Raw genomic sequence first — 13,485 nt, forward strand, 5'->3', positions numbered from 1 at the left:
CAGCTACTTGGGAAGCTGAGGTACAAGGGTACAAGGATTACCTGAACTTGGGCTGGTAGAGGCTGCAGCAAGCTGTGATTGCACCACTGCACTCCAGCCTGGCAGTAAGCAGAGTAAGATCCTGTCTAAGAAAAGAAAAAAAAAAAAAGAAAGAAAGAAAAAAAGAAAAGAAAAAGAAAACCTATCTATCTAGCTTGAGGGCCTCCTCCTCAGTATGTTCCTGATCTTGGCAGCTGGAAGGTTCTTCCTTTTCCCTGAGGCCCCAGAGGTTTTTGTTTGTACAAGTCAGGTCTTTGTTTGCTTCTAAAAAACTAGATTGATCTAGACGCCAGAATCCTTCCTATAACTTTGCAGAGGCTGTAAATGTTTGGCTGAAGCAAGCCATGAGTCTCCTTACCCAGTATCTCCCCTTTTAGACCTTTCTGGAGATCCCTGGAGCTAGCCTGAGGTGACATCAGGCTCATCATTCCTGGGTGGAGAGTTGGTCTCCAGAAAGCCATTTCTAGTGTTTTCTGGAGTTATATGCTAAGCGAGGGTAGATGCAATATACTGAATCGAACAATGTGCAATGTAATGGGTAGGCATTTAAGGCTCTGCACTTGAGTTATAAAAAAAAAATTCTGAATCTATTACTGAGGTTTAATATCAGTACCTATGGAAGTTCCACTTGATTTTACGGCGGTCAGACTAGCCCAGAGAACTGTGTTCAGTTTGGGATTTAAATACTTCTTTAGGTAGATATAGCTTAAAAACAACAGAACAAAAAAGAATTACCCAAAGCGATGACAGACCTAAAGCCAAGTTCTATTAGGTTGGTGCAAAAGCAATTGCAGTTTTGCCATTACTTTTGATAGCAAAAACCATGATTACTTTTGCACCAGTAATGTCACATGGAAAGGGGGTTAAAAAAAAATTCCAGCTCAAATAAGTTATGCTTTGTGAAAACGCATGTACAGGCCGGGAGGGGTGGCTCACACCTGTAATCTCAGCACTTTGGGAGGCAGAGGCGGGTGGATCACTTGAGGTCAGGAGTTTGAGACCAGCCTGGCCAAAATAGTGAAACCCCATTTCTATTCAAAATATAAAGAAATTAGCCAGGCATGGTGGTGCATGCCTGTAATCCCAGCTACTCAGGAGGCAGAGGCAGGAGAATTGCTTGAATCTGAGAGTCAGAAGTTGCAGCGAGTTGAGATCATGCCATTGCACTCCAGCGTAGGGACAGAGTGAGACTCCATCTCAAAAAAAAAAAAAAAAAGAAAGAAAGAAAAAAAAAAAAGAAAAGAAAAAAGAAAAAGAAAAGAATAAAAAGAAAATGCATGTACGATTCGGAATAGCTAGCTAGTCACACCTGCTGATTTTCTGTGCAGAATCCTTTTGCCCTTCTGGTAAAACATTTCTGTGAGTTTCCACTGGGAAGTGCTCCTTCCCAGCTCAGTCCTGGGGTTTGGGAGAGGCTGACCCCACACTCAGGTCGAGCTCCAGTGGATGGAGGCTAATTATTGATGCTATGATTCACTGTAGTGGTGTGGTTGCTTTAGTCATGGGTAATTTCCCCAAGAGATGGGGGGCTCAAGGGCTCAAGTCACTCAGTGGGAAGAGAATCTTTCTCTGTCCGCCAGATTTGAAGCTGAGAGGATGTAAAAACTGCTGCCGCAGCTGCAGTCATCTTATGATCATGAGAGGAAAACCCGAGAACAGAGCAGAGCTAGGAGGAGAAACTGGATTCTAGAGGCATTTTTTGAATCACTGCTCAAGGCCACCTTAAGTCAGACTTGTGACTGAAACTTTAGGGTTATGGGTGCCCATAAATTTCAGCTTTTCTTTCAACATTTTGCATCATATTTTAATTCTCTTGAATCCAAACTCTTCTAAGTATACAGAGCAGAGCTTTGAAGGAGAGGCGTCCAGGAAAGAGGAATTTTGATGGCAGCTGACCTGTTTGGACGGGTGCGGGTGACTTGATTTAAATGATGTGTGACAACTGTGTTTTCTGTGAGGATCTAAGGCTCGTAGCTTGTCAGTCCAATATTGTGCCCAATATTAGCAAATCGTATTTAAGAATTAGCTACCACAATAAAAAACAATAATTTGATTTTAAAATTACCCATGAGTGCTGAGGGTTTATTTCACAAACTGCTAGAGAAAATCAAAGCATAAGAAATCTTTTGAACTGGCTAATATAGGCTTCCTTTTCCATTACCCACCTTGGCACAGATTCAAAGTTTCTCACTCATATCAATTTTTATTTATTATTATTTTGATTTTGATTTTGATATGGAGCTTTGCTCTTGTTGCCCAGGCTGGAGTGCAGTGGTGCAATCTCGGCTCACTGCAACTTCCACCTCCCGGGTTTAAGCAATTCTCCTTCCTCAGCCACCTAAGCAGCTGAGACTACAGGTGCACGCCACCATGCCCGACTAATTTTTTTGTGTTTTTAGTAGACACAGGGTTTCACCATGTTGGTCAAGCTGGTCTCGAACTCCTGACCTCAGGTGATCCACCCTCCTTGGCCTCCCAAAGTGTTGGGATTACAGGAGTCAGCCACCATGCACAGCCTCCATGTTTAAACAACCATGTGAGCAAGTCGGTACAATGTGAAGCAAAATTGGAGCCCTGGAGGCAGTCAGTGTGGGAGACAGTCACCTGGGGATATATGATCCAGGAACCAAGCCTGTGAATGAACAGGAAATAAGACGTGTAGGGGGACGACTAATCTGAAGCTTTTCTACCCTAGCTTGTTCCAAAGATGCACAGGTGAGCTGAATATTAATACCCACTGGCAACCCGGAGCTGACAGTGATCAATTCCAATTTTTCCTTCCTTCCCCAAATATGTAGAACATTTACTAGGTACCAGGAATTTTGCCCAGATGCAATGATAGCTGGTGAATATGGTACACTCTAGGTCCTTGTAAAACTTACAAGTGAATGGGAAAGACAGACAAGTAAGTGACAGTTTAATGCACGTAGTAAGTAAATGTGACATATAGGGGACTTTGGAAGTAGAAATGTGTATGGAGACATGAGCAGAGACCTGATTATAAAGGGTATTGTGCGCCATGCTGGAGATCTTTTTTTGTTGTTGTTGTTGAGATGGAGTCCCACTCTGTGACTCAGGCTGGAGTGCAGTGGTGCAATCTCAGCTCACTGCAACCTCCACCTCCCAGGTTCAAGTGATTACCATGCCTCAGCCTATACTTTATATATATAATATAAAAATGGAAAACGCTAAAAATGTAACCAAGGCAATATTGAGGAAAAATAAAACCAGAAGATTTTCACTAACAGATATAAATTACAATAAAGCAACAGTACTTAAGACAGTGGTATTAAAGCAAGGATAGACAAATTTGTCAATGGAATTGAATAAAGTCTAGCAGCAGACTCCACACATACCCAGTCTCCTGATTCATAATGAAGGCTCCTCTGCAATTCTTGGGGGGCAGGGAGAGGTATATTTTCAATAAATGATGCTGTAACAATTGGACATCCACATGAGGAAAAATGAACTTTGCACTATACATAAAAATTAATTCCAGATGAATTTTAGAGCTAAGTGTGAAAAGTAAAATAATCAAGAAGTTCTACAAGTTTACTCTAGAAGAAAACAGAATAACTTCATGATCTCCAAATAGGCAAAAATTTCTTAAATAGAACACAAAAGCACTAATCATAGAAGAAAACAATGATAAATGATCTTCTTTAAAGTTAAGTTTATTCATCACATGACATCATTAAGGGAGTGAAAAGGCAAGTCACATGCTTGGAGAAGAAATTTGGAATACATATGTCTAAAAAGTGACTTAAATCCAGAATATAAACAAACTCTAATAGATCAATGAGAAAAAGACAGATAACCCAATTTTACAAAATGGACAAAATATGTGATAGCATGTCTCAAAAGAGGATTTCAAAATGGTCAATAAACAAATGTATTTAATGGCTGGGTGCGGTGGCTCATGCCTGTAATCCCAGCACTTTGGGAGGCCAAGGTGGGCAGATCACCTGAGGTCAGGAGTTTGAGACCAGCCTGACCAACATGGAGAAACCGCGTCTCTACTAAAAATACAAAATTAGGCAGGCATGGTGGTGCAAGCCTGTAATCCTAGCTACTCGGGAGGCTGAGGCAGGAGAATCGCTTGAAAACAGGAGGCAGAAGTTGCAGTAAGCCGAGATTGTGCCATTGCACTCCAGCCTGGGCAACAAGAGCGAAACTCTCTGTCTCAAAAAAGAAAAAAGAAAAAGAAAAGAAAATGTGTTTAATATTATTGGTCAACAAAGAAATGAAAATAAAACCACACTAAGAGGCCCCTGTACACCCATCAAAGTTGCTAAAATTAAAATGACTGACAAAACCAAATGTTGGCAAGGACATGGAGCGGCTGGAACTCTCTGCATCAGTCATGAAAGTGTGAACAGCAGCTGCTTTGGAAAATTGTTTGGCAATACTCCTAAAGCTGACCATCTATAAATCCTGTGAACCTGAATATTTGCCCAGCAGAATAAATACTATACATACACCCAAAACATGTATTAATACAAGAAGTTTCATAACAGTTTTATTTGGAGCTAAAAGTGGACAATAGTCCAAATGTCCATCCACAATGGAATGGGTAAGTAAATCGTTGCATATACATGTTAGTATTGGACTATTACACAGAAATGAAGAAAACGAACTTCTACTTATAATGACATGGATGTAACTCTCACAGATACAATGATGAGTGTAAAAAGTCACAAGCAAAAAGAGCAAACAGTAAATATGATTTACTTTACATAAAATTCGAAAGCAGGCAAAACTAACCTATGGTGATTATACAGGTTGGAACATTTGATTACTTATGGGGGACTGACTGATAAAATATATGAGGGAGCTTCCAGGAAGCTTGTAATGCTCTGTTTCTTGGCCTGGGTAGTCGATATTTGGTGTGTATATAAGTACAAATTTATGAGCGGTATACTTAATATTTGTATATTTCACTGCATGAAAGTTACATCTCAATTTTTTTTTTTTTTTTTTTTTTTTAATGGAGGCTGGGGGTGGGAGCAGAATCACTTGAAAGCAGTACTGGAAATCCAGGCATGGTATTATGAGAGCAGCAAAACAGAGGAGATCTGCTGAATACCTAAAGCAGATGTGACTGACAAAAACACAACAGAGCTGAGGCACCCACAATCTCATGAAAGCAGAAAGAGAGCATCTCCAAAATAGTACATTTTCCCATTAGGACTCCAGAATTATCTCAGGTTCAGAGACAGCAGAGACAGGGAAAAGGAACCAGTAGGATAGTGAGCTGATAATTTATTCATGAGCTACAAATGTCTTCACCTATTTTCTGTTTTAGAAGTGGCTAGTTATGAATTTTTCCCCAAGTGATAACTTTATATATATATTTATATTTTATTTATTTATTTTGAAATGGAGTTTTGCTCTTGTTGCCCAGGCTGGAGTACAGTGGCCCAATCTCTGCTCACTGCAACCTCCACCTCCTGGGTTCAAGTGATTCTCTTGCCTCAGCCTCCTGAGTAGCTGGGATTACAGGTGCCTGCCACCACGCCCAGCAAATTTTTTGTATTTTTAGTAGAGATGGGGTTTCACCATGTTGGTCAGGCTCGTCTTGAACTCCTGACCTCAACTGATCCCTCCCAAAGTGCTGGGATTACAAGCATGAGCCACCACACCCGGTCCAAGTGATAACTTTAAATGAAGCTTATTGCTTACCAAATAAGATGAGAATAGTGATACAAAGGGGGCTCCCAGAAAAGGCACTGGAGTCAGAGAAAGTATGGCAACCAAGAAAGAGGTCTCAAATGCACTCTCTTTACCTCCCACTCCTACCTCCTGCTTTGCACCACCACTGGAGCTAGAACCGCTGTGACCAAATCTCCATTTACTCCTAAGAAAGCAGAGATTCTCACCTGGAGAAATACAGTCAAACTATGGATTCCATTTTTTTTTTTTTTTTTACCCACCTGTATTAGTCCATTTTCTTTTTCTTTTCTTTCTTTCTTTTTTCTTTTTTTTTCTTTTTTTCTCCCTGTTTTCCTTTTTTTTTTTTTGAGATGGAGTCTCACCCTGTTGCCCAGGTTGGAGTGGGAGTGCAGTGGCTCAATCTCGGCTCACTGCAACTTCCACTTCCGAGGTTGAAGCAATTTTCCTGCCTCAGCCTCCCGAGTAGCTGGGATTACAGGTGGGTGCCACCACATCCGGCTAATTTTTGTATTTTTAGTAGAGACTGGGTTTCACCACGTTGGCCATGCTGGTCTCAAAATCCTGAGCTAGTGATCCGCCCACCTCAGTCTCCCAAAGTGCTGGGATTACAGGCGTGAGCCACTGCGCCCGGCCCCATTTTCATACTGCTATAAAGAAATACCTGAGACTGGATAATTTATATAGGAAAGAGGTTTAATTGACTCACAGTTCTGCATAGCTGGGGAGACCTCAGGAAACCTACAATTATGGCAGAAGGGGAAGCAGGCACATCTTACAAGGTGGCAGGCAAGAGAAGAGGAAGCAAAGAGGGAAGAAACCCTCATAAAACCCTCAGATCTCAGGAGAACTCACTCACTATCATGAGAATAACATAGGGGAAACTGCACCCATAATCCAATCACTTCCCTCCCTGGACACCGGGGGATTATAATTGCAGATGAGATTTGGGTGGGGACACAGCCAAACCATATCACCACCTGATTTTCTCACAAACTGTTAATTTGTAACAGAGGAGACCCCCGTGTAGAAATAAGAACAGTCAAAAATCATGAAACACTTGAGGAAAACCAGCAGAAGAGTCATAAAACTCAACAAGTAAACGAACAACTTCCTGATAAAACAGAAGTCATTACAGCTACAGAAAAAAAACCATTCTATACAAAGAAGCAGAGTTCTTAGAAATTAAAAGCATGATTGCTGATATAAAAATATTTCAATAGATGAATTGAAGAACAGAACGGCATGGATAAGGATCAAATTCATGAACACAAATTTCACTAAATTGAGTTATGGCAATCTCCCACATTCAGTAAATGAAGGCAAAGAAAGTAAAGAGTCAAAGAAAAATACTAACAGCCATGGAGGCTAGAGGCAAGTTTTTAAAAATTCCCAGCCAGGCATGGTGGCTCACATCTGTAATCCCAGCATTTGAAAGGCCAAGGAGGGAGGATGGCTTGAAGTTAGGAGTTTGAAGCCAACCTGGGCAACAAAGTGAGACTCTATCTCTATTAAAAAAAAAAAAAAATTCCCATACATTCCAGAAGGGATAAATAGAAATAATTGAGGGAATGAAATAATCAAACAATTAACAGAAAAAAATGTCTTGCCTGTAGAAAGCCTTAATTCTACAAATTGAAAGGGCCCAGTGAGTGCAGGGCAGGAATAATGAAACATTATATCCTCATGAAATCAAGAACAGAAAAGCAAACACTGCATGTTCTCACTCATAGGTGGGAATTGAACAATGAGATCACTTGGACACAGGAAGGGGAACATCACACACCAGGGCCTATTGTGGGGAAGGGGGAGCAGGGAGGGATAGCATTAGGAGATGTACCTAATGTAATGACGAGTTAATGGGTGCAGCACACCAACGTGGCACATGTATACATATGTAACAAACCTGCACATGGTGCACATGTACCCTAGAACTTAAAGTATATTAAAAAAAAAAAAAAAGAAATTTCTGAATTCCCAGGATAAAGAGAAAATCCCCCAAAGCTTGGGAGATATAATAGGAGAATGACATGTCACCTGCAAGGGGTTGATAACCACAGTAGCATGGAACCCTCCATCTGCAACACGCTGTCTGAATCCAGAATTCTAGACCACATTAACTGATCACCTAATTGTTTTGAATCCAGAATTCTAGACCACATTAACCGATCACCTAATTATTTTGAATCCAGAATTCTATACTCAGTTACTGTATAATTAATGTATAATAATTATGAGGTCGGGCGTGATGGCTCATGCCTGTAATTCTGACATTTTGGGAGGCTGAGGCAGGCAGATCACTTGTCAGGAGTTTGAGACCAGCCTGGGCAACATGGTGAAACCCTGGCTCTAGTAGGAACACAAAAATTAGCTGGGTGTGATGCTGCATGTCTATAATCCCAGCTGCTTGGGAGGCTGAGGCACAAGAATCGCTTGAACCCGGGAGACCGGGGTTGCAGTGAGACAAGATTGGGCCACTGCACTCCAGCCTAGGCAACAGAGCAAGATCCTGTCTCAAAAAACAAACAAACAAACAAATAAACAAAAAAACTTATGAGGGCAAAATCAGTATGTATTTGGATTTGCAAAGATTCAAAGTTTATCACCCAGGAATACTTTCTGAAACAGATACTCAAAGATGTCACCAAAGAAGATGAAGGAGGAGGAGGAGAAGTGGGGAAAGAGGAAGACATAGGACATAAAAAAAAAAAAAAAAAAAAAACAGTGGTGAACAAAGAAAAAATAATGCTTGTAGCTAAGTCCATTGCAAAATAATTGAGTAAAGTATTTCTGTTTTGAAGATTGCACTATTTGCCCAAGCCGGTGATACGGGTCTTCACTGTGAGCTGGTCTATCAGTGAAGGTCTGGAACCATCCGCCCTCACAGCTGTTGTGGTTTCCTCAGCGACTGTGCTGCTAATTGCTGATTTGCCCCCGCTGCCTGCCGTGCTTCTCCTTAGGGCTGTGGGTGGCTGATCCTTGGTCCGGAAATGGGCTGTCAGCAGACTTCCTTTCAGGGTTTGTGGAATAAAAACACCAACAGCTGAGGCTTTTGCAAGTGAGGCAGGTGATGCTCTGTGTGTGTGTGTGTGTGTGTGTGTGTGTGTGTGTGTGTGTGACAGAGACAGAGAGACTGGGTGACAGAGCCCGTCTCACTTGGTGTTGTCTCCACCACCTGAGGTCGGGGGAGGATAGGTGAATACTAAGCCTGCTGTTCCTTGAACTTGTCTGTTGCAGTGTCTGAAGTTTCCTCCCAAATCCAAGTCCAAATACAAATCTTGCTGCTGCCCAAGCTTCTGCTGGGGGAATCACAGGGTCTCTTGAGTCCATTGCAGTGAGGAGAGAGGGCGCTGTTATAAAAATAGGGAGTCCAGGACTTACTTGTCCACTAAGCTGAGTTGTCCCTTTCCACCCATGCTTGTTTTGCTTTCCTGAGAATACTGGTGTTTTGGGTAAAGTACACATCACTGGTTGTAGCACAGCCACGTGCAACAGACAATAGTGCACTTGCTGCCTAAAGTCTACAAACTAACTCCAGGTGGGGTGTTTGATGTATGTGTGTGTGTCTTGGGGGAGGGAGAGGTATGCTGGAGAAGGCAGAGTAATCCCACTGTTTCTCCAATAGCAACAAAGTGTCTGAGAGTCATTAAGCTTCAAAAAATGAGAAGTCTGCCTTTGTTTGAGTTAGAGACTTCATCAGCAGGGGCATTTCTCCGGAGGGACAGGTCCCTGTTATCAGGCTTTACAAATCTGCTTGAGATGAGATTACTCCATTCTGGGAGGGGCAATGTGGCTTTTTTGAAGGTGGCCTTGGGTTTTCACAGATGTTGAGTCAGCCAGGGTTAGACATGGTGGGGGTGGAGCAGACTGTTACAGAGGGACTGTTACTTTGTTTCAAACACACCAGTTTTCAGCCAATATAATTCAAAGGCTTCAAATATTTAAATTATTTCTGTTAATGCAAACTTCAAGCAGTAAGTGTAACCCCAGAGTATATTAAACTCATTACAATTAGATATTCAAGCCATTCCTAAAATACCTACAAATAAACAATATATTTACAATTTACGGGAGGCTGCAGGGGGAGGATTGCTTTTGCCCAGAAGTTGAAAGTTACAGTGAGCTATGATCGCGCCACTGCATTCCAGCCTGGGCGACAGAGCAAGACTCTGTCTCTAAATAAATAAGTTAAATTAAAAACAAAAATACAGTTTGCAAGCCTGCCAGGAGCTGTCCCAAAGCAGTCTCTGTATATCATTTATGGTCAGGAGTGTGGTAAGCAAGAATGGATTTTTTTCCAGAAGTGTCTCAGGATATTTAGTATCCAATCTCCCTCTTTGCTTCTCCTTCTGGCCTTGTAGCCAGATGGGAACCCACTGGACAGACCCCAAACCTCTTCACATTGGAATCTGACACTGAGAAGAGCAGCTTAGGGGAAAATCTCCCTAGAGATACTGAACCAGCGTTCAGAATGAAATTTTTCTATTTGCCCGCCCTCTGCCTCCCCATACCCATGGCTCCCCAGAGTCCTCTCAGAGTTATTCCGAAATCCCATTCACTTATGTCTCAGGAATATTGGGAAAATGGGGCTTTCCAAGGTGTCTTTCCTGCAAACCTGATCCCATATAGATCTGCCAGAACCGAAATTAATTTGGAAAGTCGTTAATATTTGCCTATCTGATAAAATAAAAATAAAAATTGGCATGTACATTTTTTGTCATTGAATTTTTAAAAACAATTTTAAACTTTTTTTTTTTTTGAGATGGAGTCTCACTCTGTTGCCCAGGCTGGAGTGTAGTGGTGCAATCTTGGCTCACTGCAACCTCTGCCTCCTGGGTTCTCGCCATTCTCCTGCCTCAGCCTCCCGAGTAGCTGGGAGTACAGGTGCCTGCCACCACGCCTAGCTAATTTTTTATATTTTTAGTAGAGATGGCATTTCACCGGGTTAGCCAGGATGGTCTCAATCTCCTGACCTTGTGATCTACCCACCTTGGCCTCCCAAATTGCTGGGATTACAAGTGTGAGCCACTGTGCCCAGCCGATTTTAAACATTTTTAAGGCCAGGCGTGGTGGCTCACGCCTGTAATCCCAGCACTTTGTGGGGCCAAGGCTGATGGATCATTTGAGGTCAGGAGTTTGAGAACAGCCTGACCAACGTGGTGAAACCCCATCTCTACTAAAAGTACAAAATTAGCCAAGCGTGGTGGCACGTGCCTGTAATCCCAGCTACTTGGGAGGCTAAGGTGGGAGAATCGCTTGAACTCAGGACGCGGAGGTTGCAGTGAACCGAGATCATGCCATTGGACTCCAGCCTGCACAACAAGAGTGAGACTCTGTCTCAAAAATAAACAGACAAACAAACAAACATTTTTAAGTGTACAGTTCAGTGTTAGGTCCATTCACATTGTTGTGCAATCATCACCACTATCCATCCACAGAACTTTTTTCATCTTGCAAAACTGAAAGTTGATACCCACTAAACACTAAGTCCCAGCCAGCCATGGTGGCTCACAACAGCAATCCCAGAACTTTGGGACTCTGAAGCAGGAGGATCAATCTCAAGCAGGAGGCCAATAGTTCAAGATTAGCCTGGGCAACACAACAAGACCCTAGCTCTACATTTTTTTTTTTTTTTAATTAGATGGGCATAATGGCATGTGCTTATAGTCTCAGCTACTTGGGAGGCTAAGGTGGAGGGATCGCTTGAGCTTGGGCGGTCAAGGCTGCAGTGAGCCATGATTGCACCACTGCACTCCACCCTGGGTGACAGAGTGAGATCCTCCTGTATCAAAGAAAGAAGAAGAGGAATGAGGAGGAAATGGAGGAGAGGGGGAAGGAGAAGAAGAATGCTTCTTTCAAGCTCTTCTTAAGAAAATGCTGGTATATTAACCATGCTCTCTTAAAAGAACATTTTTCTTAAGTCAAATACTTTGTCAGCAATAATCCCACTGTTCCTCCAAATTTAACACTGGTTAAAATATTCTGTTTTAATTCTTGTGACAAATATTGTTGGATGAGGAGATAATTTTTCATTATGTGATCCAATGAACTCACCATTGAGTAAGAAGTATTTTTTTAACCAAAAATAAGTATTTGAAATTTAAAAATGAGCCAATGAAAAGAAGTGATGAAAGTCATGCAATCTAATGTGGAATATAGAGTAAGATGGATTGTACTAAAATGTAATTTTCAAAAAATTGAAAACATGACTTAGGCAACTATAAGATGAAAACCTATATAAGATTCTATTCAAGTAATTGATTAATGGAGGATTCAGTAAGTTGTTGACTTCAAAGGAAAATTAGTAAGATGTTAAGGTTCAAAGGAAAATCTCACATCAGGAATGATGACATGAATTTGCTAATAGGTGCCAAACTGGTTAACTAGTTAATATCATATAGGACAAAATGAAATTAGTGGGTTTAACTTATTTATTTTTTGGCAGAAAGGACTGATCACTTGTATTTCTCCTGGAAAACATTCATTTTCACTGCTGTGGACATAAATCTTTTGCATTATCATCAGTTTTCTGCAAGTTAACTTCTAGCCCTCTAGTGCTGCAAAATAGCCTAGTCAACAGGAAGTCCAGTGAAGGTGCACCCAGCACCCCACTGAAAGGATACCCAGTAATCTCTTGCCCATTTCCAAGTTTTGGACAATTTTTCCTGACATTATCAATAAAAAATGTATATGTATACATATATATTTAAATTTATTTATTTTGCAAGGGGCCACAGTGGGGATGAAATGGTATAGGTTGGTTAAAAATCTTAAGTGAATGGTATATTTGTTGAAACAATCACATGACTTCTAAGTTCCAAGTTTATGGAGAGCTGAACTTAAAAAATTTGTCTAAATAATAGAGACACATCACACCATCCATTGCTCCCCAAACAGGCGCCTGTCTTTGTTGATCAAAAATAATTTTCAAGAAAGCCTGCTAAGAAAAGGGCTTGTGAGGCTGGGTGCAGTGGCTCACTCCTGTAATCCCAGCACTTTGGGAGACCAAAGTGGGAGGACTGCTTGAGCCAAGGAGTTGGAGACCAGCATGGGTAACATAGCCAGATCCTGTCGCTACAAAAAAAAAAAAAAAATTTTTTTTTTAAATGAGCCAGGTATGATGCTGCACCCCTGTAGTCCCAGCTACTGGGGAGGCTGAGGCTGGAGGACTGCCTGAGCCCAGGAGGTTGAGGCTGTGGTGAGCTGCGCACTCCAGCCTGGGCAACAAAACCAACCCCTGTCTCCTCAAGAGGAAAAAAGAGCCTAGGAAGAGTTTTTTCTTTGTTGTTTTTGTTTGTTTGTTTGTTTGTTTTAACAGAGTGGGGGTCTCACTCTATTGCCCACGTGGGCCTTGAATTCCTGGGCTCAAGCAATTCTCCTGCCCTTCAGCCTCTTTAGTAGCTGGGACTACAGGCACGCCACACTTCACCCAGCTTGAAGTTGATTTTTAACTACTATGACTCCACCACTCTAGCCCTTGTATGGGTGTGTTTGAAAGTGGTTAGATTTAGGGCAGGCTCATGGCAGATAGTAAGCAAGTGAGGATATGGGGTGAAGTAGTGGGGTGCCTGCTCTCGGATGCTCTCCCACAGACATCACAAGCTCAAAGCCTTCAAACCGGATCTTATTTATTTCCTTCTCTCCCACTAGTCACAAAACCCAGTGGATTCCACTCTTACACACTGCCCTCTTCACACTCATTTGTCAATGCCCAGCTGTAGGACATTATCTATCTATCTATCTATCTATCTATCTATCTATCTATCTATCTATCTA

The sequence above is a fragment of the Piliocolobus tephrosceles genome, chromosome 14, assembly GCF_002776525.5.
Source record: "Piliocolobus tephrosceles isolate RC106 chromosome 14, ASM277652v3, whole genome shotgun sequence".
Taxonomy (NCBI): Eukaryota; Metazoa; Chordata; class Mammalia; order Primates; family Cercopithecidae; genus Piliocolobus; species Piliocolobus tephrosceles.